Source organism: Megascapheus bottae, chromosome 21, assembly GCF_031878675.1.
Source record: "Megascapheus bottae isolate mThoBot1 chromosome 21, mThoBot2.hap1, whole genome shotgun sequence".
In the NCBI taxonomy this organism is placed as follows: domain Eukaryota; kingdom Metazoa; phylum Chordata; class Mammalia; order Rodentia; family Geomyidae; genus Megascapheus; species Megascapheus bottae.
In genome coordinates this window covers 30780968-30807247 of record NC_143529.1, presented here as the reverse complement: position 1 = coordinate 30807247, position 26280 = coordinate 30780968, and the positions used below count along the sequence as shown (strand labels likewise).

Genomic DNA, 26280 nt, shown 5'->3' with positions numbered 1-26280 from the left:
AACATCGGGACCCTGGCCCCTTCTGTTCTCCCTTCTTCCTATCCACCCTGAGGTCCTACCCTCTATGACATCTGTCATTGCCTCACACCTAAAGCAATGAGACCTGACCAACTCAGTCCAGGAGACCATGGCATGAAAGTTCTGGAATTGTAAACCTAAACCAAGTGTTGTTCCTTTAATTTGACTTTCTCAGGTATTGTGTCACAGCTTTGCAAAGTAACTAACACAGGTCTTATTGTTTTCCTCTCAGTAAAGGAACTGGCTTAGCATGGGTTCTCCCAAGAGCAGAGGCTGCCAAAGGCTGTGGGAGAGTTTATTAGGGTGAGTGGATTGAAAGATCCAGGAGAGCAGTGAGGAAAGGAAGGAAACAAAGGTACCACAAGGGAACTTAGTGTTTGATGTTTAGGGACTTTCTGCTAGGAAATTACCTTGGGACACTAAAGTAAAACGTTCAGTAAGAAAGACCCAAATCATAGAAACTATGATCTGACCTCCTGGCTAGAGACCTAGCCAGTGTCTCAAAATTGTCTAGTTGGTAGAAGAAGGAACATTGAGCCAGTGGCTCCTGAACTGCCATGGTCATGTGTGACTCACATTTCCACACACCTCTGCCCTTTGAGTTGCTCCTCTAGGACTGCTGAGCAGTTACTGTGGAAGAACTGGGCTGTTGCACCAGAGAAGTGATAAGGAGAAGCTTCAGGCACTGGGCCAGGGTGAGGTACTGCCAGCTGGCACGTGGCTGGTCACAGTCTCATGGAACGGCACTCTCCATGCAGTACAGAAGGACAACTGACCCAGAAAGACCCATGCATTGTGCGCCACTGTGGCCCCATCCACATTCCTGTACAGGTTTTAAGATTTCCGATTATTTCCCATTCTATGGGGTTATTATTCTGACAGGCCCATTTGACACTAACAGTGCAGGAACATCCGTCTAGGAGTTCAGATCATGTTTCTCAATGCTGTCTTTTTCTCTGCATTGCCTTGCTGTTTTCTGCTTTGGTGTCATTGTCTTTCCCATGTGATGTGAAGGATGGATCCCGTAATGATTTGTTGCTTATTTGTGTGTTCTTTTGTTCCTAGGCACACAATTAGACTTATTTCCAAATCTCCTTTGCAATTAGGTGTAAACATTGAGTGATTTCTGACTGGGGGATAGATGCCACTCTCCTTCAAGTTCCTTCATTCACTCTAGTACTCTCTTTTTTTTGGCCGTCAGCAGACAGTAGAGGATCAAATGGGTTCTCATGTCCCGGGGGATGGAGGGAGGCTGAATTCCTGGCTCATCATATAGAAGATCACCTGACAGATGCCCCTATTGATCTGTTCAGTGACTCAGATAAAACCTTAAAGCATTATGACTCTAGAATTGTCTGTTAGAGTAGTTGGCTCTCACAGACCTATCAGAGTTCATATATCTGTACTCCTTTCCCCCGCAGTATTGGCATTATTTCAGCGAGTGCTATTTGACTACCCAGTGGACTAGCCAACGTGCTAAAGTGGCAGCGTTCTTGACTCCTATCAGAAGCATATGAGCTGGGAAAAGGGTGGGTACAGAATAAAGAGGGAATATGGGTGCACAGAGACATTATGCAGTTGTTGCAAGATCATCTGCCATCCAGGCCGTCAGCTTCTATTCTGGGTCTCACTGGTACTGGGATAGAATTGGTTTAAATGATTTCTAATACCTTTTTATAAGCTGATCAAATGATCATGAAATGAAACTGGGAAGATTCTACTTTTTCAATGTAGCCCCATTACTATTTGAGTGTCCATCTGCCTTTTCGTTTCACAAGTTCCAAGGTCAGTGTGGGTCATTACCAACTGCTCTTGGCATGGTTGTCCTCTGTGCTAGGAGTCATCCATATGCAAAAAGGAGGAGAAAACACAGGCAGTTTCTTTTCAGAGGCAAATGAGCCTTCCTTCTGATTATTTATGGGTAGTGGTGGGGATTTTTGATTGTTTTCTTTTGTCTATTGTGGGGCTTGAACTCAGTGTCTGGGCTCTGTCCTTGAACTCATTTGTTTAAGACTAATGCTCTACGATAGTGGTGGAGTATTTCCCTTGCCATGGCTTCCTGAGGGCCTCATCTCCCAAGATCCTATTCGATATCAGAAGGAAATGATTATCCTGCCACCTGACAAATGCTTCATCAAGAAGGGGGCTGAGTCCAGACAGGAATGGAGACGTGGATCACTCAGTGGTGAACAGCCCCATCGGAAGAACTGAAAGCAGAAGGATGTAGTGAGAAAAGACTCTAATCAGGAAGGGCGATGTGTGAAATAGGTGATATTCCTTGCAGGCACCAGGGAGTCAGAAGTGGCACTTGTAAGAACTTACAGGGAGGATAAATGGGGCAAAAATTGATCAGTAATGACCATATTGAGTCAGTTCTTAAGAAGCATCTGTAGAGCTCAGACATGGTTTCATGGAGAATTGTGTTGAGGGAGAGGGACAGTCTTGAGAAAAGATCTGACTTCATGTTCTTCTGGATCCAGTAGAAAATTGCCTTGTTTTGGTGGGGAATCAATATTTGAAAATTATTTTTCATGGTGGCTTTGGGGTAACAAACCCTATCCGAGCATTGGTTCCTCTGCCTGAGTTGTTGAACAGCAAGGTGGAAATGCTAACACTTAAAGAGAGTTGTGTTCACTAAAAAGAGGTAAGGTATTCCTTCCTTAATTCAACAAGTATTTAGTGAACACAGCAAATGTTCATGAAGTGCTAGGTCTAGCACTTCTTCCTTTATATTCCTAAGACTTTGATGTATGAGGCAAAATAATCCTATGTCCACTGGTGAGGAAGAAAGAATTTGACTAATGAAAGGGAGAAGGATAGAGCAGGTAGTGGTGAGACTGCTTGGTGAAACTTGAAAGATAAGGAGGAGCCAGCCATTCAAGGAGCTGAGTATTTCAGGCATTGGTTGTGACGACGGCAAAGGCCCTCAGGAGGAAAGGAATTGGCATGTCCTGGGACTTGAAAGACGGCCAGAGAAGATGAAGCAATCATGAACAGGGTTAGAGAGACAGGAAGTGAACTGGCCATTTGGAGCAAGATTTCTCAACATGGTGTTGTAATTGCTCTATGTGATCAAAAGGGCACTACTTCTGTAGGGCGGAAGTGGTGGTGGGGGGAGGGTGTATGTGTGTGTGCAGGGTCTTGATATATGAATTGGAGGGTATTTATGATGTCCCTGGCTTCTACTGTCCCTTACCACATGGGAAGCAGAACACCTGGGGGAACCCCAGAATTTCGAACAAAATGGGAGAAGGGCATGACAATATCACATTGGTGTGCCCACTTAGCTAGGCCACGTTGACATAAATAAGCAGATATTTAGTCACACTTCATCCTGGATGTTTTTTGTAAACCTATTTTTAAAAGCGAGAGTAGATTCAAATCAGTCAACTTGGGCGGGAAAAAAAAAATCAAGCCATTTAAGGTAGAGCAGATTGCCTACCATAAAATAGATTGGGTCTTATCCATACAACAGAAAGCCTTAGGAGAAAAAAATAAATCAACTATTTCTCCCCAAAGAGGGAATTCTGCCAACAGTCTGACTTTTGACTCTGCAACCTTATTTCTTTCCTGGGTCTCCAGCCTGCCAGCCTCCACTACAGATTTTGGACTTGCCAGCTAGAAGCATGTCAGCCAAGTCTCTATGAGCAATCATTCTGTCTAAATATATGTATAATATATGTAAATATATGCATATATTTATACACATATATGAGTTGGCCTCTTTGTCTGTGAGCTCTGCATCTGTGGACTCAACCAAGGGCAGATCAAAAAATATTTTGAAGAAAAGGATGTACGAACATGCTTCCTTGTCATTAATCTTTTAAGCAGATGTAAAAGCTATCATGTAACATCTATATTTTATTGGGTATTGTAAGTAATCTAGAGATAGTTTAAAGTATTTTGTAATATATCTAGATAATAGACAAAAATGTCATTTTATATAAACAGCTGAATGTACATGAACATCTAAAGTGGTTGACCGAAAATTGTACCTCATGAGATACCCAGAACAAGAGTGTGTGTGTGTGTGTGTGTGTGTGTGTGTGTGTGTGTGTGTGTGTGTGTGTGTATCTCCCTCCCTCTTCCTCCCAACTGGGAGAATCCTGTCTAGTCTGGGCATTTATTTTTCATTTCCTTCATCTGGGCCTCTAATCTTGGGCCTCCTATTTCCTCAGGGTGGGGTCTTGGTGGGGAGGCTTGGACATGGCCCTGGGGAGTGGCTGGAGCCATCACAAAGCATCAAGGGTTCATTTTGGCTAGGGTGACAATTCTCTTGACATGGAGGCCAGAGCAGGGCAAGCAGTGAGGCACTTTCTTGCAATGCACAGAGGCCACTGAGAAAGATGAACTGACTGCATGAGGAAGGAGTGGAGAAGCTTTTTTTGATGTACCTGAGGTGTAGTTCAGTCTGTATATCAGGCAGTTACCAGGTGTTTACAGTGTGGAATGGAGGAAAGGATGCAGGCTCTGCGTGCACCTGACTCCTGTGGAGCGATGGCAGCGTTTGGACAGTTTCCCTGGTGCACACATAGCAACTCTTCTCCCACTTCCAGTCTCTGAGAATGCTCCAACCTAGTCTCTCACATGGCCAGGAGAAGACACTGGACCAAGCCAAGCGGCATCTCACCTTCCTGAATAGTCAAAGGTTGATTCTTCTGCCGGAGACACCAGAGAGAAGAAAAGTAGTTTCTTCTCCATTTCCTGTCGGGGAAACACAGCTTTGCTTGTTGGGAGGGGAGACTGAGGGACGTTTCTTTTTATAGAAGTTGGTTTTGGGACCGGGTTCTTTCTGGCAGCCAGATCACCATCCATGCAGGCTTCTCAGCAAATGTGTTGTGTCCTAACCGTAAGAGGAAATTTGGCGGCTCTGGCACCTTGGACATGTTGCTGACCAGACCTGAAATCCTTCTTTAGGGTGAGTCAGCAACATATCCCATGACTTTTGGGTGATAGGTTTTTTTTCTTAAATGTAAGACCATAAAGCAAATGACCCTTTCTGCCTAGTGTTGAATTTCCCAGAGGCTAGGATCAGGGATTAGACTGAAGCAGAAATGTTTGAGAGAGCGCTGAGTAGCACCGAGTCACGCATAACTTGGCTTAGTCATGCCCTTCAAGTATTTGTGGAAAGCAAATAAGACCATAGTAATTGAGAATTAAATGTGTTGATTTTTTTTTTTTACACATTGGAATAACTCAAGTGGAACGGAATCCCTTGAAACAATTTTAATTTCAATTCAGTCCATGTGATAGGAGATTCATGCATATATATACACATATAGACACTCACACTTTAATAGTTCAGTTTGCATTGCTGTGGCTGTGGTTTTAGTTCTTGAAACCCCTTGCTATATAAGCTTATAGGAGTTTTTCTTAAAAATTATGCAATTTATAATCTAAAATGTTTTTTTAAAGATTGTATCAACACACAGCTAACCAAATAGATGTTATTTTTACTAATAGGGCTGTGTGTGTGTGTGTGTGTGTGTGTGTGTGTGTGTGCGTGTGTGATGGTAATGGAGTTTAAACTCAGGGCCTCAGACTTGTGAAGCAGGTATCTTACCATGTGATCATGTGCTTTCAGTCTTTTTCCTTTGATTATTTTTGAGATACTACCTCATATTTTTTCCCCAGACAGGCGTGGGTCCCAGTCTTCCTAAATCCTTGCCTCTCCACTACTTAGGATGGCAGGTGTGAACCACCGTGCTCAGCCTGTGTGGTTCAGTATTTATTTTGGTGTCTTGATGACACTGGCTGCTTCTGGTTAGTAACGGCAGCTCACATAGGGGACTGAATAGATGACATCATAATTCGTGGCCCTGAAGCCTCTCCTTTCTCTTTTATTGGTCTCAGAAGCATCCGTTCAGTAGTGGCTCAAGATCATGATCGCCAATGGCCGATCTAGGCAATAAGATGACCATATGACAACAGCCTATGCAGATGCTACAGATAAACAGGACCACTGGCTCTGATGAGGAGTTTGAGGCCAGCAGGTATGCATTTTATTTAGATAGAAGGCATAGAACTCACTTCACCAAGGCTTTAAGAGCACTGATTTGGATTTGTTTATGAGTTAAGGTGGTAAGGCTGACACATTTATTAGCGTAGACCTTTTTCTTAAATTATACTGACAATAATACTCTTTTAAATAAAAGATGATTAGGTGGAAAAAACTAGAAATTATTAGTGTCTTGACTTGAACTAGCTCTCCAGCTATGTAACTCTCTGGCTGTCAACTTTCTCATCATTAAAATGAACCTAATAATAAAAAAAATAAAATGAACCTAATAAATAAATAGGTAGTTGTGTGAGAATTAAAGCAAAATTTTCAAGCAAAGTATTTGGTACGTAGTGGTGAGTAGTTAGTAACTGTTGGTTTGCTTGCCCCTCCCTTCCTCCCGCCCTCCATCCCTCCTAACCTCCCTGCCTCCCTGCCATTTTTTGTGTGGAAGTGCTGGGGTGTGGACTCAGGGTCTTTGGCTATTGCTTAGCTTTTATGCTTAAGGTTGACAGTCTAATCACTTGATCCATACCTCCACTTCTAGCCTTTTTCTGGTTAATAGGACTTCCTTTATTTTTAACGTCACCTAGAATTACATTTATATGCAATATGGTGACCTAGGGAAAAACCCCTTAGTTTCTGTGACAACAATATATTTGCTCATTTTAGGATCTAAAATGCACAGTTAATACTCCCAAACCCCAAGTGGGCATGGTCTTCCTTACTGTTTTAAAAAGTAGCATCTCAAGGACTTTTCACACAGTTTATCATTAGCTCTCAGGAAATGCCTAACTCTGAAATTATCCTCTCTGTTTTACATTTTTGAGGAAAAAGAAGCATTAACAAAATTATTTTTGTTTGTTGGATAACTTTAACCTCTAACCACAGCCTTTTCCCTGTGGGTACAAACACAGTCAAGTGTCCTTCCTGAGTATCTCAAGACTGGAGCAATCAAAATAAGCAAATGGTGAAGTTTTACTTTCCTTAACTCTACAGGAATCGTTGAATTATAAATTAAGGCGAGAAAACTTGAAGCTGGCTAGATAGCAAAGAAGCAGCAAACGTTTTATCTTTTGTTTACTTTTGTTCAAGTGTTGTAAGTTAGGACATTGGAGGTGCAATAACTTCTATACTAATGAAAATAGATTTTACTTGTTCCTCAAAAGTTTAACAGGTCCCGAAGAAAAGTAGATACATTGCAAGTATTCCTTATAAGTCTTCCAGGAATCAGAATGGATTTCATGGTGTCACATTGGAAAGTAATGTCTTTCTTCTGTGGAGGACAGTAAGCTGTTTGCACTTCTGAAACCCAAAGTGGCTTTGTAATGGAGCAGAATGGAAACAACAGTGTGTAAATTCTGAGCCCAGAGTCTGGAGGCCTGGCCCATTTTGATTGTCTTTCTGAACCCTGTGGAGATTTTGTATGAACAAACCCTGGCTCCCATACTGCATGGGGACAGACAGACTAATAGAACAGAGGCAAGTCATTGTATCTGAGATTGTTTGAGGTTAGCATACCTCAGCTGGCCTAGAAGCCAAGCACAGATACATGAATAAATGCAGATGAAATGAGAAAAGCAAAATGAATGGCTCTTGTTAAAAGTTCTGGGGTGCTGTGTTATAAGAACCAACCGATACCATTAACATTTTATGTTTAGGATGATATTTTTGTATAGTATTTTTGTGATTTCTTGTTTTGGATTAAAGAATGAATAGCATATTTCTGCTAGCAAAATTAAAAGGTTAGTCTACATTGATATTTTCCTGATATTGCATAGCTCTACACTGTCAAAACTGGCACATGTAGATATAGTATAGAGCATGGTTGTTTGATAGAATCTTCAAAATTTAGCACAGAAACCTTGATGATATAAACTTTGAATATCTTTTATTTATTTATTTGGCTTGTCTCAGGACTTGAACTTGGGGCCTGAGCACTGTCCTTGAGCCACAGCACCACTTTCCAGCTTTTTCTATGTATGTAGTACCAAAGAATTGAACCCAGGTCTTTGTACATGCTAGGCAAGCACTCTACCACTAGGCCAAACTCCGGCCCCAACTTTCAATATCTTGAAGGCAGCTTTCCTGGGGACCTTAAAGTATTTAAGAAGGGATGGGCCTTGCCAGCTCTTGAATCCTTGTTCAAGCAGATGCAGGATCTGACAGACAAGTGACTTGAGCAGGTGACCAGGGTACTCATTTCCAACCACATTCTTCACCTACCGCTCAACACCCTTGAGCTTAATGGAATGAGAGCTCAGAAGAATTATAGAGCTGTGTGATGGGAGTGAAAGAACAATTTCAGAGGACATTCACAGAATTGGATGACTATGAATCATACTGTAAGAATTTGTGGCTACTTCTGATGTACCCAACCACAGGATGTATCTGATTTAACCAACGTCTACAGTATGCTGTGGTTAGATTTCCCAAAGACCTGACTGAGCTGAAAATGAACTGTGCTCACCAAAAAAGATGGTTGGTAAAAACATTGGGATATTAACCAGAATTATTTTGATTTTGTTTTCTGACTGTACTTCCAAAATCTTGCTGAAGTTTGGATTGTGTGTGTGTGTGTGTGTGTGTGTGTGTGTGTGTGTATGTGTGTGTGATTATGTGGGCTTTTACCTTCCATGGAACTTTTGAGATCAAAACTGAGCTTCTATAAGGAATGTACAGTCTGACTTCAAAATGAAACATGTCCTAATGTAAATCGAATACTGTTCACAGAAGTTCAGTTAAAAAGAAGTTGAGATGTACGAGGAAGTGGCTACCCCTTAACATATGAGAATGATCTGTGAATGGGTAATTAGCTGAGCAAAGTTTTTAAGAGAGGAGGGTATTTCGGAACTTCCTCTACTTATGTATCGAACTTAGTAATGGCTTAGGAAAGCAGGTGCTGCACCGTGTTGTATTTCTACCCCAGAAGACTTCTGACAGCAGTGGTGGGGAGAATTGTCTCCCATACAAGGCTGTCCATTCTTCTTCCAGCTGACAGCGAGTGGGGAATTCAATCTAATTCCGTTCTGACATGATCTCCCTGAAGATAACCGCTAGATCCAACCAAACGAGAGACCCTCCCGAGGCACCACCCTTCCCCCAGCTTCAGATGGAATTGCAAGCCCCACGTTTCCTCACCTGTGCTTCTGACTGGCTAGCTCTAAACCAGATATCCCTGGCTTTGACTAATTTGCCTGAAGGGCTCCAAGGATCCAGGGAAACACATTTATAGGTGTACTACCAAAGATATGACAAAGGATATAACGTAGGGACACAGAGGTTTCCAGCCTTCTCGCACGACGCCCTAGGAAACTGCATGTGCTCTGCTATCCATGTGCTCTCTGGTCCCTATCATTTGGGACTGTATGAAGACTTTGGCGCTTAGGCACAGATGCTCACAGACAGGCTGGGAACCCAGCAAAGCCTGTCTATTTAGATTTTAGGCCTCTTGGCTGTAGTATGTCATGCCTCTTTCCAGCAAAGAGGCGGGAGCACTCTGGGCCCTGTAACCTACTATCACCCATGGGAAATCAGAGAACTTCTTTGTGACCAGGCCACCACAGAAAGGTGGCAGATGGTTAGTTTCTATGACCTGTCTGAGGAGAGAAATTCCAGTTTCTGTGGTCTGCCTTGAGGAGGAAGTTACAAGCCAGAAGCGATAATATCACACTGTACAAATATGTATTTCAGGATGATAAACACTAATATTTTCATTGACCCTACCTGATATCTCATTTAGAAGATGTGTGGACAAAGGGTCTGTCATTCAAGAAAGCATCTCAGGAATACAATGAGTCACCACTTTGAAACTTCTTACTCCTAGCTCTTAACCCTTCCCTTCCCTCACTTTTCTTAATTTTGTAAGATATGTATTAGCTTTTCAGCTTCGTTTTCTTCCCTTCTTATCATTTGTCTACCTCATACCTAATATTTAATTTCAAGTATCTAGTCAATCTTTGTACGGGAATTTCTAAGAACTATATAGCAATTGAATGACTGACAGGTTTGTTGGAGAAATTTAATGGCTTTAACATCCTACACATATTTGAAATCTTTTGTTGTGATTGAGCAGATACTACTCTTCCATTGACAAAGATGGCTTTATTTCGGTACGAGAGAGCAACTATGCCTTCCGAAGACGTGCTATTTACTCCTATCACAGTAATGCCCAGCTTACTAGACCTGGAATTAAAACAGTAATCCAGTAATTACTGACTGGTTTATTATTAGTAGCAACAGTCCTATAATAAGAATAATAGCTACATTTATTGACCTATTATTGCTACTATTTTTAATTGGCTAAGACATTAAGTACAGTGGCCATACAGGTGTCATATATGAGAATCACATTTAGCCCATATGAGAATCCTGCAAAGGTAAGTGCTATTATTATGATTATTTTAAGAAGAGGAAACAGAGAAGTCAGGTAATTTGTACAAAAGGCACAGATAGAAAATGCAATAGATGAGATCCAAACAGTGTCATATGACTAAAAATTCATTTTATCAAAATATAAATGCTTAGTGGCTACTCTTATAGCAGGCAAAATAAATGCTTGAAACTAACCTTCACTAAGTGTGGTTAAGCAGCTCTGAAGTGTTGGAGCAGAATCTGGGGAAGGACATCAAGATTATCATCTCTTTGGGTCACACTCTGAAGGATCCCACCCCCTTGAGGTGATGCTCATGGCAAAGCATCTTATAATACCCAAAGTAGGAGAGAGGAGAGAGAGAGAGAGAGAGAGAGAGAGAGAGAGAGAGAGAGAGAGAGAGAGAGAGAGAGAGAGAGAGAGAGAGAGAGAGAGAGAGAGAGAGTTATTACTACTATTTTTGATCTCTCATAGATTCAGGAGCTATTCGTTCATTGTGTAACACATTTTAAGGTGTAGTCTCTTTCTGATATCCTTTTGTACAGGGCTGATTTCACTGGAGGTCAATCAGCCATTTACCTTCATGGACACTTATGATTGTCTAGCTGTGACTCAATTAGCCAAGCAAATGTTCCTTTACACTCTGTATATGTCACACAATAAAGAAAAGAAAAAAACCCAAGAACTTTAGGCATCTTGGACTTGCTTGGAGCCAGCCTCTGTGGGCCTTCCTTTGATTTCACAGCTAGAGAGCAACATACAAGTAGCCAGCCAGTGCCTTTCCTAGCCTGTGCTTTTGTTATACCGCCCTGCATCAACAGGGACTTGTGTAGCCTGGAAATCCCATGATGTCTAGAGGGGTGGGCGAAATGGATAGTGAAAAATCCCATTCTAGGAGAGAGCTTAGTGTTGCATGGTCCCTACTCCCGCCTGACACATGGTTTATTGACAAAAGAGAAGGAAACTCATGGCTCCATGGAATGACTCACTATCCTGCTGGGTGGTTCACAAGCTGGGCCAGCCTGCCTGCCGGAACAGGAAGGCCCTTATTGTGCTCAATTGTCTTCCTGACTGCCTTTTCAACAACAGCAAAAGGAAACATTACTGTCTGGCTTCCAGCCATTTCGGCCACACTTGGTACTTACAGTGCTTAGAATGCAAACGCAGGCCTCAGCCCAGGCGCAGGCGGCAGTGCAGGGCTGCTATTTCTGTGGGAGTTGCTGATGAAATGCTGCTTTCCCCAGTCAACAATCCTAGGGTGATTTAAGATACCAGCAACTCCCCTTTATTAGCACCAGCCTTAACCTGAGTTTTACCATTTGTTTCAAGTCCAGGCTCCCTTGGGGAGCCTTGACACTAACCCAACTGAGTCATGTGAATAAAATATGAAAGGCCCTGGCCTGCAGGCTACCTCCTTAGTAGCGATTGCTCCAGAGAGACTGGAGAATGAGGGAAAGGGTGGCCTAAGGGGAGGAGCCACAGGGGTGGGGATAGAATGAGAATGCCTGGGGCTTTCCGGACTCTGGGTGTAATTACAGGGATGGGAAGGCCTACAGTATGGTGTGCCCTGTCAGTCTCCTGAGCTCAACAAGAAGTCTGCACCATTCTTCCTCTCCCAAGAACGAGGACTGTGATACAGTAGAAAAGATGGATGGTTGTCCTTGTAACTCAGTGATGCTTCAAACCCACGGGAATGGCCTCACACTGCACAGGCTAGTGGAAAGGAGAGAGGGAGAAGGGAGGGTGTGCCAAGCAGATGCCAAGGCTATGGCCCAATACCCGATATCTGGTAGATGATACTTAATATTCATCAAGAAAAGGAACACAGAAGCAGTACATTTTTGGGAGAGGAAGATCTTCGGGGGCAGATGTAAGGGATATCGAAGGGATATCGAGATCTCTCCAGGGAAGCAGGTCAGTTAGGGTAGAGCTCTAACTCTGGGTCAATAGAAGGGGGAAGCCATGAGTGATCGTGGGTGAGACTGTGAAGAGTGAGAGAGAGCCTGGGCTGGACTATAAGAGCTGAACAGAGACCCAGAAGGCAGGATACAGACATGAGAAGTGCCGGAACGCCAAAGTGCACTTGAGTCAGGTCTCAGCACATCAGTGTGGCTGGCCAGTGAAAGTTTGCATCCAGCAATTACACAGGGCCTTGTTTTCTGTTTAAGAAAACACCTCTCCTTCATATGCTAAGAGAGAATGTTCAAGGACTTTATTCTTAAAAGTTTTATTTTCTTAATTTAGTGATGTTGTGGAAGGCATTAAGGGCTCTGTTTTATTTCTTGTGAGTGTCCAGTGGGGGCATTTCAATGCATATGTGCAGTGTGTGGCGAGACCGGACCAATAGAGCTGGAACCCTGGGTGTCATATTTTTGTGTGTGTGTTTGGAACATTTAAAATATTCCTTATTAGCTATTTAGAAACAATCCATGAATCTCATTGTCCAGCATGTACAGATAACATTTGAAATGAACTCTTCTCATCTAACTGAACTTTTTTAAACATTTTAAATTGTCATTATAAAGATAGTTTATAAAGAGGTCACAGTTACACAAGTCAGTTAAAGAGTGCATTCTTTTTGATGCAACATCACCTCTTCCTTCACTCTCTCCCATCAACTACATTATTCTATCTCTTTTCTATCTTGTCCCCTCCATCTCAACATCCATTCTAGGGAATATATATATATATGTTGGAACCCAAGGCATTTTGTCTGCTAGGCAGATGTTTTTTCATTGAGCCATGTCTCTAATCTTTTCGTACTCTGGTTGTTTTAGAGATAAGGTAGAATTTTCTGTTGGGGCAGGTACCTGGACCACAGTCTACCCAATTTTAGGTTTCTCGTTGTAGTTGGGATGACAGGCCATGACAGGGATGTCATCAGTACTTGGTCATCCCAACTTTTCATGGTTCTGCCCAGCTTCTTGACATTGAGATGAAATCTCATAGGATTTTTCTGTCTGGATTGGCCTGGGACCATGAGCAATCTCTTTCAGTCTTATCTTCCATGTAGTTTAGGATGACAGATGTAAGCCACCAGCATCTGGCATAAGAAACCTTGAATTAATGAAAAGGCAGCTCAAGTGTGGATAAGAATTAAGGGAGATGAGAATTAATTTTTACTTGACTTCCATATCTTTCTCCCTCTTTGTTTTAATGTTACGTTTAGCTTGTCCCTTCATCCTTTTGTGTGCTTTTTCATCATCATCATCATATTATTATTATTATTAATATTATTATTATTTGCCAGTCCTGGGGCTTGAACTCAGGGCCAGAGCACTGTCCTTGGGTGTTCTTAAGGCTAGAGTTCTACTGTTTGGGCCACAGCACCACTTCTGGCTTTTCTTATATATGTGGTTCCAAGGAATCCAACCTGGGTCTTTGTTCATGCGAGGCAAGCACTCTACCACTGGGCCAAACTCCTGACCTCCATGACATCTTATAAATATGCTTGTTCTCCTTTCCTTGTGGAAGAGGTAATGTACCAGTAGTCCTGACTCATGCCTTTGCTCTCATTCCTTCTGTGCCTCCAGCCAGTACTTTGCTTTATAACTTCAGAGATAAGTTGTGAAATTGGTGTACGTGTGTGTGTGTGTGTGTGTGTGTGTGTGTGTGTGTGTATGTGTAATCAATAACAGGAAAAAAAGTATTCATGTTCTGAAAACTTTGGAGCATTCACCAACAGCTTAGCGATTCCCTTCCTTTCTCCACCAAATGGAAGATTTTGTTATATCCAACATCAGGGAAATAGCAAGAAGAGACAAATCTTCTCTGCAGGGAGTCATCCCAGGGAATTCAGCGGGGCTCAGCTCCACAAAGACTGGATCACACTACATTTTGTTACAGCCCATTCTTTTCCTGCTTTTATGTCTTTCCCTAATCATACACAACTGCATAAGAATTTGCTCTGGAAATTAAAGGAAGAAAATGTGGAACTGCAATCTTTCATGCTTTTAGTTTTCTTTTGAATCATTAAACTTAATTCTGGGGTGCTATTGTGTATATTCTCATTTCTCCCCCAAATAAGTTCAAACACGTGAATTTCTGATATTGGCCTAATTTTGCCCTGAGATATAGGAAATGAATGTAATTCGTGTCGTATAGGATAGAGAATCCTAGGTTAACCTCAGTAGATCTGGTGTGAACTCTTGGGTGATCTTAGACAAAGTACTTCTCTTAAGGTGTGTTCTTTTATCTACAAATGAGAGAAATAATATTACCTTAATAAGTCTTGAAACAAGCTAAGTGAGATAAGGCACAAGGCTAGCTCTTATTGACTTATGGTATGTGCTTGATAAATGTTTATTTTCTTTCCACTTCATCTATTTTTAACTCTGACACATATTTATTAAGTAACCTTGGGAGAACTCTTTCAACACTTGGCCATAGTACGGTGTGCCTGTTATTTACTATGTCTTACTTATTTCCAGAAGTCTGTGCTTTCTCATGAGAGATTCAAAACATGTCAAGGATAGAGCAATGCATTTTACTTTTTAAAGTTTTATGCCCAGTTACCACCTCTCTGAGAATGAACATGATTACATGTGACTGGGCATAAATCTAGGTTGGGCATAGGTGGTCTATTTGAGGTTCATTATTTTTAATTTCACCTCCATCATTTTGCCATAGTGATACTAGGATATTTGCCTCTGTGCACACATTTAATGAGAAATTTTTCCAAAAAGGAAAAGTCAGAAAGTTTCCTCAGATGTTTGCCATAGAGATGTAGCTGATCGTATTGTTACTGTCGATTACTCATGATTTCTGTAATCAGGGGACCCTAAGAGAAATACTCCTTTCTCCATGTGTTCAGGGATTTCCCATATAGCAGAGTGAATGGAATTTGTGCAAAAATGAGAGTTACCCAGACCAGAAACAAGGTAACTATGCAATTTCTTATCCAAATAAGGACATTCCTGTACATGAAGGGAGTTGCTAATGTCTATAGTGGCTAACCAGTAGTAAGCCAGGCTGCAGGGCTACCAAGGACATCTCGGTTTAAACAATTGGTTACTAAGATTGTCCCAGTCCTGTAATAATGGGCATAAACTAACCACATGGCTACTACACAGAAGTAATTAGGAAGTGAATTGAGCACTGTATGTACTCTGCAGCATACGTTTACCATGTCCATTTCTCTACTACTGTGTACCAGTGTCTGCATGGGGCATTGTGCTACCTACATTAAGCCTATGGTGATAATATGATCTCTGTGAGAGGGGATTCCAGGTACAGCAGGAGACGCATTACATAGTGTCAGTGGATCATGTAACTCCCTATTTAATAAAGGCCCTTAGTGTGGACCTGCTGACCTAGCCTACTTGTGTTTCTGTAATGCATAAAGTGGTTACTTGGTGACAGTCCTCCTATGTATCTGCTTAAGAACCAATGTGGTATGTGTGTGTGTGTATACAAGGTTGGGGTAGAAAGTTTTTTCTGAAACCGATTAAGAACATTACTTCTTACTCTTCTTCAGTGTTACTTCATTTCAGGAAATAGTTTCTTTTTTTTTTTTCCTTCCAGTCCTAGGGCTTGAGCTCAGGGCCTGAGCACTGTCCTTAGGCTTTCTCAAGGCTAGAGCTCTACCACTTGAGCCACAGCACCACTTTCAGCTTTTTCTAAGTATGTGGTACTGAGAAATCAAACCTGGGACAAAGAACAGTGGGCCTCCATAGGAGATGGGAAAGTGTCATGAGGTAAAAAAGTGAAGTATAATAATGTCTCAAAAACATTATTTCACCTGCTACAGGAAAGCCTTGAGTTCTCAGGCACATCATGCCCGAGTACCACCCACAGACTCAGTCCTAGGAATACCTTCTTGAATCCGTGAGAACTGCACGTATCTCTGGACTAACAATGGGACCATGGGCCCAGCATCCCACCAGTTTAAAGGATGGGGGTGGGGACTGGTGCTCACTGGCACAGTCTTGATCTCCTCATTAACTGTGAACTGCTTTCCAGAGTGAGACTAAGCAGCCATAGCTGAAGCATTGTTTTCTAAAGGCTGCATGAATGAGCCGTTCTTGAGTTTGTGCTCCTTTGCTGAGCACTCAGAGGTCATTTGGATATTTCTCTATTTTTGTTTCTTTTCAAAATTCTTTTCTAATGATACACATGCAAAGGAATGAATGTTGTTAAGTATGAAACTAAATAATGTGCTGCCTCGCATACCCGCAATATATGTTGAAAGATATCTGCATTTGTCTTTTCAATACAAAGAATGTTTTCTTTGACTCTTTGTCTGTTTGCCTCTGTCATTTTACTTTGAAGGACTGTTGACTATTATCCCAACCTGGTACCTCATATGATGATGGAGTTTTGGCTTCCACCAACAAGACCTGAGCTGTGAACAATCTGATAAGGCTATGTTCCAACTTGCCAGGTATGCAAATGATCAACCTTTTCTTTCTTTTTTTGTCTTTTAGAACATTATGTTCAGGGTGACTTCTTCCTATTACAAGAAATAATTAACTTGTGTGTGTGTGTGTGTGTGTGTGTGTGTGTGTGTGTGTGTGTGTGTGTGTGTGCGCGCAAGCGCATGTGTGTTTGGCCCACCTGTATTTATAGATGAAACAATAAAGAGAGTTGGGAGATTGTGTTTGTAAGGTTGGACATTTTCAATTGGTATCATTGAGAAAGTTTCTGTTCAATGAAAATGTGCTTCTCGATTTTTAAAGGACATTTGTAGGTATAGCTGTTTGTTGATTTATGTGTGTTAATATATTCACAGCTATGTAGTGAGTTAGATAAGACAGCTTGTTTCTGTGATGTAAGTGACAGTGCCTCAGTGACTTATGCAAGGTCATGTAAGGAATAAATGGTAAACCAGGAAGTTTAATTTTACTCCTGTGATTCTAAGACTTTACAAACCATGTTTATTAGAGTGATAGGAGCTTATTTCTTCATGTTAGTCTCTACTGGACAGAGGTAACTAAGTGGGTTAACATGACGTACAGGCTTAATGGGCTTATAGGTTTAATAGGTTCATAAGATAGTTGGTGTGCATACCTGGTGATCTTGCCTTCTCAGCATGCAGTGCTCTCCCGACAACAGCAACATCATTACCTTCCTTTTAAAACTAAATTCACTGGCATAGGGCTGAGCCCAACCTCAATGAGTCTCTCTGTGTTGAGAATTGGAATCCTTGGCAGAATTCCTTCAGCAGGATATCCTCCCTCCGATTCCATAGCAGAATTTCCCAGAGACCATTCCTTTCTACTTGTTAGTTCTTTGCATCTTCCACAGTCCTTATTCTTTCTGACCAGTGGTCAGATTGATCTTTGAGTCATAGAATCAAAGATAAAATCATTGGACCATATGGGTCCAGTGAATTCCTTCATCATAAGTTTGGTCAGATCAATTTCAGTTTCTTGCCATACAACTCCCTGACTAATACAGGAATTGTGTAAAAAAAAAAAAGTAGAAATGCAACCCCCCCCCACCCCCTAGCAGATTTAACTCTTGTCAGATAAGCTCCCTTTCTTTACCTAATGGAAGAAAGAACGCCCCCTCCCCCCAGTAATGTTGCTCTTAGCCATATGTTTTACTTCACGCTGTGCATAGCCTACTTCCTCCCTTCTTGACTTCTGGCTTAAAATGTGACTCTCTTTGGCCATTGGGGCCTTAGCAGAGCCTGAGGAGCCTGACGATGCTCTTGCATGGTGCTTCCCAGCCTCTCAAAGTCTACTGTCACCAAGAAGAACATGACCAGACCATGCCACAGGTTCTAGAAGGAGAATGGGAAATGGAGCCATGGAATGGAGCCACCTAATCGAGACACCTCAGCCGACCCCAGCAAACCTTCAGCTAATCCATAGACTATGTGAGCTCAACAAACCTTAATTGCTACCCACCACTAAAATTTTATAGCTGTTTGATGTAAGATGTTGTACTCATTGCAAACCAACACAGCAATCAATGCATACTAATAAGTGGTACTCTTGCTCCACTAAAACTCTAAAATACGTGGGTCTGGGAAGTGGCTGTAAGCAGAGAAAAATACTGAAGAAGTCTTTATAGCTGTCTGTAAAAATGGTGATCTACATTGTCTAACCATGACACATCTGTGGTAAACTGAAAGATGACGAAGTCACCAGTGAACTTGTGGATATGGGCAAGATGGTTTTTTATGAGAATGTGAATCTTTTAACTACATACAATAAATCCAGTGAAATAACTGGCTGATTTGCAAATTGAAATTCTGTGGACTCTGAAAAACCTAAACCTTGCTGGTTCAGGAGAAAACCAGTTCCTCAGACCATTTTCCCATTCAGGAGAGGGAATGAGAGTGAAAGTAAGAGCTAGAGCAAGGAAGAGGGAGAAGGAGAGAGAGGGAGAGACGAGGGGGGGGGGAGAGGGGGAGGAGATGCTTAAGCCATACCACAGCTCTTTTGGTTAAATTTAATTTAATTTTTTTTTCAGATAGAGTCCTACGCTTTGGCCTAGGGTCCATCCTCAACCCCAATCCTCCTAGGATTAATGCTATCTATGCACCACCATGTCCAACTTGTTTTTCTAAAATAGATTCTTGCCAACTTTTTTCCTGAGCTGGCCCATGTCCTCCTCTGTCCATGTTTTCAGTAGCTAGAATTATAGGCATGTGTCCCCCTAGGTAGAGCCAGTGGGAGATTATTAAATTAAGATTCAGCCTGAGAGCACAGGTCAAATGAAAATACCCCCAACACACCATGACCTTTCACTGTAACCTTTACTCCACATTTGGACTGTAACAACTTCTTTGTAAGAGCTGGCAGGAATAAACACTTCATTAGCTTTAGCGTGACAATAATTACCTTAGAAATCTTACTACAGAGCATGCTACTTCACTGTAGGAATTGTATGTGTAGAGATACGGATTGCAGAATAGGAAGAAGACAGGAATAGTTAATAACTTACAAGTTTAGCAGGCAATTTCCTTAAAGTAATTTAACATTTGAAAATGAGGCTTCTTTCCCCTCCTTAACTCAAAATAACTGAGTAGTGAACATCAAGATACCCTCTGTGAAAAAATGTCCTGTGACAATGCACACAAAAAAAGCAGAAATTCTTACAGGATGGTATGTATATTAGAATGACCTGTCAGCCATTTTCTGGTCAGGAATATTTGAATTATTATGTCACCAGTTGACTATAAACATGGCACAGGTTGAAGTAATGAATGGAGAGGAAAAGTAGTGAGGTGACTGTCACGGGCTTTAGTAGTGTCCAGAGAATGAACTCACAGCAGGAAACCCAAACTTACAGACAGGTGACAATATTTCTCATGTTGATAGGGGGAAACTGTTGAAACAAAAGGAAGACAGGGAATTAAGGACATTTTAGCTTAATTAATTAGCTAATTAATTAAATTCAAATGGGTTCACAGTGACTAGGTTTTCATATTGATTCTCTTCTTAAGTCTCTTTTTTTCAACATATCACAATTGACAGCTCCTTTTGAGAAGCTGAGCTGTAGTTGAGCTTAAAATACTTTAAGACATTCTTATCTGCTCTTTTCCTCTCATGTGAGTCCCAGGGATTGTTTTCTTTGAGAACGTTAACGAATCATTATAAGAGATTTGGAATAGCAGAGGCCCAAATTGTCTTTGAAGAAGGCTGTACTTAGAATAATGCATTCTTTTTTTCTTTTTCTTTTTCTTTTCTGCCAATCCTGGGGCTTGAACTCAGGGCCTGAGCATTGTCCTGGGCTTTCTCAACGCTAGATCTCTACCACTTGAGCCACAGTACCGTTTCTGGATTTTTTTCTATGTATGTGGTACCGAGGAATTGAACCCGGGTCCTCATGCATGCTAGGCAGACACTCTACCATTAAGCTAAACTCTCAGCCCTAATGTATTGTTTTTAAATCACAGTAAATACTAGGTTCCACAAATGAACACTATTGTACAATAAAGGCATAAAAGAGAAATTTCTCTGTGTGTAATTACTGTATGCCCAAAGTAATGTATTGATGTTATTAGGGTTTATTAAAGAAATAGGCAGATGTGAACAGTTATTGTCCTTATGCTGCAACAACCCCCTCCCCAACATTTCTTGACATTAAGCAAATGCTAAGCAATATGAAAATGACAAATAACTACTAAAGCAAGAACAAGCCATATCATCTGGAAATTTATTGCATAGTGTCAATATATATCAAAGACCTGTAAAATTCCTTTATCAATCTTGCACAGCTTTGCTTTGTGGCAAATTGTGTCTGCCTTACCCCTTGCTAACTCTATTCTTAGAGATGAAACTCCTTTCCCAAATGTAAGTATGGAGGTAGATTTTGTGTACTGTGCTGTTTTCAAGTATTTTCATTTAAACAGGGTTTTTATTTATCTCTGGGGTCAAAAATGATAACACTTCATAGGAACTTTTTACTTGAAGCACCACTCTGCAATCTTGTCATGGAGACAAAATACAAGTCAATGCAAAGTTAATATAAACAATAAAACAAAATAATAGCAAATAGAAAAAAATATAAAAACATCAATAATACAAAAAGTAGAACCCCAAATACTTTAAGAATATGTCATTTATCTGTGTTCCTGATAGCCAATCATATTTTGTTAACTTTATTTTTGGTCAGTCCTGGGGTTTGAACTCAGGGCCTGAGCACTGTCCTTGGGCTTTTTCCTCAAGGCTAGCACTCTGCCACTTGAGTCAAAGCACCATTTCTGGCGTTTTCTATGAATGTGGTACCGAGGAATCAAACCCCAATCTTTGTGCATGTGAAGCTAGCACTCAACCACTAAGCCAAACTCCTGGCCCTTTACTTTTTGTTTTACATATTCACTTTTGTTTTTCAAATGAAAGAAATAAAATGTCCCAAGTTTTTTTTTTTTTTTTTACAAATTTTACAAAGGCCTGTTTTGGCACCATAGAGTTCTAAGAAAGAAAGACTCAGATTAAAGAAACAGTATCACTTTGTTATGACCCAAGGAACAACAAGGCTTGGGCGATGTTTTCCAGATACCCTGGAGCATAAATCTTTAGTCCCACTGTCTTTCATATGACATCCATATATAAAGACTGTTTATAGAGCAATGTAACCTTTCCTTGTGTTCATTCAAACTTATCAGGGCTGCCAAGGCCTCCCTTCTTATGATTTAACTGCTCATAGTACGTCAGCAAATATTATCAACACGTTTTGCTTGTGCTCTTTGTTTGGATTCTTACCAGAACCAAATAAGGGGCTGACGTACTAGTTACAAAACAAGGTCACTGGCAAGAGGACTGTGAGCCTTACTTGCAGAGTGCAATGCCAGTGAACAGTGTCCACATCAGGCCAGAACCAGGCTCTCTTCTGGTGTGCATGAATTCTGACTTCACACAAATTCAAGAGAGGACACATTCATCCTTACATCTCCCCGCCCCTGCCCCCCTCCCTTCCCCCCCCCCCCCCCGCCTCACCTCCACACAAGGCAGAGAAGTTTGCAGCTGTATTTTAATGATGCTGAGAAAGTGGTCAAGGACTAGATTAAATAGGTTGCTAAGTTAGATAAAGGGATTGTTTTGGAAAAAAGAGGATTAAAGATGACTTGCTCATTTGTTCAGTAAATTAGAATGAGTTTATAGAAATATTCATGTAATATATGTGCTTTCTTTGGTATTCTTTTTTCATATATTTTTTCCATATATTTTTATTGTAATTAATAGAAGGGTTACATTACATTCGCCAGATGGAAGGTGCATTACTTCACATACATTGATACCCTTTCTCATGTCTTGGTCCCCATTTCCCTCCCCCCCATCTTTTTCATATATTTTTTATTGCAATTAATAGAAGGGTTACATTATATTCACCAGATAGATGGTGCATTACTTCACAAACAATGATACACTTTCTCATGTCTTGGTCCCCATTTCCCTCCCCCCACCCTACCCCTCATCTTGTTTTACCCCCTTCCCTGTCCTATTTCAAATAACCAAATAAACATATATACACTATAACAGATAACAAGGTGAAATACTGTAACAATATGAGAAAACCAAGGGATAGTGAAAGAGATGAGAGATAACAGTACACTAAGGACAACAGCCATTCATTATATGGCTTTTGTTACTTTATCCTGGAGGTCCTTTCATTTAGTGTCATACTATATGGCCTTATGTATCTAGGTTTTGTTCTATTGTAAATCTCTACTAGCAGAGCCCAGGTTTCTACTGATTATGACAAATGGGGGAAACCATTGAGCCTATGTTCCTTTGAGTCTGGCTTACTTCACTTAATATGATTTTTTTCTAAGTCTTTACATTTCCTTACAAATAGGGCAATGTCGTTCTTTCTGACAGCAGCATAGAATTCCATTGTGTACAAATACCACATCTTGTTGATCCACTCATCAACTGAGGGGCACCCGTAGTTGAACTGGACTTGGTGCTGTCCCTGATTTCTTCAACTCAAGGCTACCACCCTACGCCTGGGCCTGGGTATTGTCCCTGAGCTCTTCAGCTAAAGGTTACCACCCTTCCCTTGAGAGAAGCCCCACTTCTCATTTTCTAGAAGTCATTTGGAGATAAGAGTCTTATGTCCTTTTGTGCCTGGCTGGCTTTGAACCTTAATCCTCAGATCTCAGCCTTCCCAGTAGCTAGAATTACAGGCGTGAGCCACCACTTCTGGGCTATATATGATTCTTGACTATAAACCTGCAACACCAAATTCATACTAGGCACTGTCAAATAGAGGAGCCAAGTGGCACAATTAGTTGGCAGTCTTGGGGAGTCAAATAGGTGGACTTGACCTTAGGGGCAGTGCTGGCTTTTGGAAACCAGATTTCCTGCCTGGCTTTCTCTCATTTGCTTTCTCTTGGACATGGATGGTACAACGACTCTGGAAATATATTCGATGTTTCTTTCTTTTGTTGTTGTATTTGTAAAGGTGATGTGCAAAGGAGTTACAGTTATATAAGTCAGGTGATGAGTACAGTTTTTTGAACATTGTCACCTCTTTCCTTTCTTTCTGCAATTTCCCACCACCTGTCCCCACTCACAAGTTGCATAGTTCATTTCAGTGCTGCTGTATTTGTTTGCCCTTGGTCCCTCTATTTCTGTACCTCCCCCTATCCCCCCAAAACAGATCAGCTCACAAACAAGACAAAGGGAATTGTTTCAATTTCTTGAGTTCATTTTGATAAATATCATTTTCTGCGATCATATGTTCATAGATATTGAGCCTTTGTGACTGTCTCTTAATAATATGTTTCTTTGTGCTCACTATGTGAATGTCTAGAGATTTGCCTAGTTTATCATGCCTAAGTGCATTTTTTGGCTTTTTTCCATCCAGTCACAGTGGTTAATTGTGACAAATGCATGGAAATACTGTGATTGGCTCAGTTAAGACACCGTCTCTTTTCTGTTCTATTGCTATGCCCATGATGGTAGGCGAGCTTCTCGGAGTAGTCTACTCTGGGTAGCTATTTCTTCAATAAGAAGGTGGTATCAGTGCCACTTGTACCAGAAGGTATACAGAAGATTCACTCCCTTAAGAAAGAGATTCTGGATGGGCCAGAGATGTGTCTACCCACGATAGCCTAGTCTGTGACAGGGCTACAAACAGAATTTAGGAATCCTGACTCCCCATTGTGCTGGTTGCTTTTTACATTGTACTACCTTCCCAGTTACTGAAGCAAAACACCATAGATAATGGATCTTAAATGAATTAAATAAACAGATAGCTCCCCAAAGGAGCAGTATAAATTCCCAACAAATCTAAGAAAAAATTCAATATCTTTAGCTATGTTGGAAATGCAAATCAAAATTACATTGCGTTTTCTCTTTTTCAAATATGAATATGACAATTAGGAAGGAAAACAAAAGCATCAAATGCTGGTGGGCACTATAGAGTATTGATGGAAATGTACATTATTCCTGTTAGTATAGAATTAAGTATTCAGGTTTCTCAAAAGTATGGAAGTAAATTATTAGATGAACCTATGATATTACTATTGGTTCTATCTCCATAGGTATATGAGTGAGCATATTATAGATACACCTACATGTTATGTTTACTATGACAGTATTCACGATAATAAAGTTATGGAATCAATCTAGGTGCCCATTGATGAATGAATGGATAAAGAAATGTGATATATATATACAGAATTGACTATTATTAAAGTGGTGAGTTTCCACTTGGGTCACACATCCTTTTCTTACTTCTTATTGGTTTATTGGAGATGATAGTCTCACAGATTTTTCTGTCCAGGCTGGCTTTGCAGCTTAATTCTCAGATCTCAGTTTCCTGAGTACTAATGATTACAGATATGAGCTACTGTTGCCCAGCAAAACCCTTTATTCAATATATAATTCATATGCACCCAGGGTTAAGAAAAAGTACACAAAAAGAAGTAAAACCATAGTGATAGTAATTTATAATAACCATAGTAACTGTCAGGTAGAAAATGTGGAATGTGAACCATCAACCTGTTTTGGAAGAAGCAATCCTAGGTTACAATGACCCAAATAAAACCATAACCAGATCACATGACATGTGTGTAACCCACATTTTCCAAAGGCAAGCCTGTGTACTTGTTTCTACAAAAGTGGTAAGACAAAGAGAAGCTAGAACAAAGGTAAAGTATCGATTTCAAGATCATCAAACTCAGCTCTGCTCAGATTTCTTTCTTTCTTTTTTCTTCTAATGTTTTAGTACTCTAGAGAATATTGTCACAGACTCTAGGAAATGTTACATAACGTGTCCTTCATTTCCACTATCCTTTGAATTTCCATCGAAGAGAGAATATCTTTGAACATTATATTTGAAAATTATAACATATAGGAATCACCATGGAGGACACATATTCCCAGATGTGCCCTTAGAAAGTCAGCGGTAAGGCTGGGATGAGGTCTAGGAAGCTGAATTTGACCCATGGCTTTCTCCTCTCCTCCACTCCTTCTACAATTCACTTTTAACATATGGTTCAAACTCTATGCTTAGAAAATAGTTTATTCTAAAGAGTTGTTGTTTTCTCTCCACCCCTGCCTCCATATGCGTATGAAATTGTTTTGAATAGTTTTATTCTCCAACTTGATTGAAGTTAGTTTCCCAAATGTGTCAGTTGACTATTTTCATGTTCTGTCTGGCTAGCGGCAGCAAGACCTCAGAGATTAAATGCAGCACCTGCCTCGAGAGCTTAAGAATACAGAGGAAGCAGGAACAGCGGAGGAAGGAGCTAGACCCTTCCCTGCTCCCTGGCCCCTGGCTCCAGCACAGTCAAGCACCCTTCTCTCTGCTCCTTCCTATGACAAAGTGGTTTGACTTTCCTGAAGCCCACATACACCATAAATGGAAACCAAAAATAGAAAATGAATTTTACTTTGTGAAATTAGAGACAATACAAAAATAAAAATGAAATACCAGGATATACAAAAGCATTCTTTTTTTAAAAAAAAGCTGTAAAACATAAGGAAGAAAATGAAATCTGTAAGAATTTACTGGGTGGCAGTCTAATTTTGTCTTGGGGGTGTGGAATTTATCATCCAATAAAGTCATTTTATGTGTCTTTGGCTTCTTATCCATGAAACTGAGTCACACAAAAAAAACCCATGTGACCCTTTAGTGACTTACAGGGATTTTGCATAGAATTATTAGGCTTTTTTTGGCAAAATGATTTTTTGTGCCTATGACATCTATGCTTTTCCAAAACAACATTTTTTTTTTGAGGACCACTTATGCAAAAGAGGAAATTTAGCATTAGGTCAATTAGACTTTCAGTCAGGGGTTGGGGTTGAAAAAGAGAGGCAGAAAGTGGAGATTTTTTTTTTGACAGCCCATTAAAAAAAAAAACAACAAATATCAGCACCTGATTAAAAAATAATTTAATCCAAAAGGAGTTCCCAGAAGCCCCAGAGTGCTGAAATAAAGAATGGCATTCTCTGTGGATGAAGGTGATTAATTCTAGGACAATTCA

At 40.7% G+C, this 26280-nt stretch overlaps 1 long non-coding RNA gene across 1 annotated transcript; it reads left to right on the top strand.

Annotated features, from left to right (window-relative positions):
- The first annotated feature begins 111 nt into the window (after positions 1-111).
- LOC150048865 (uncharacterized) lies at positions 112-25735 on the top strand. The gene is made up of 4 exons (XR_016539111.1): positions 112-193; positions 16659-16770; positions 18061-18210; positions 25458-25735. It is a non-coding gene; the product is annotated as an uncharacterized LOC150048865 (long non-coding RNA).
- The last annotated feature ends 545 nt before the right edge of the window (positions 25736-26280 follow it).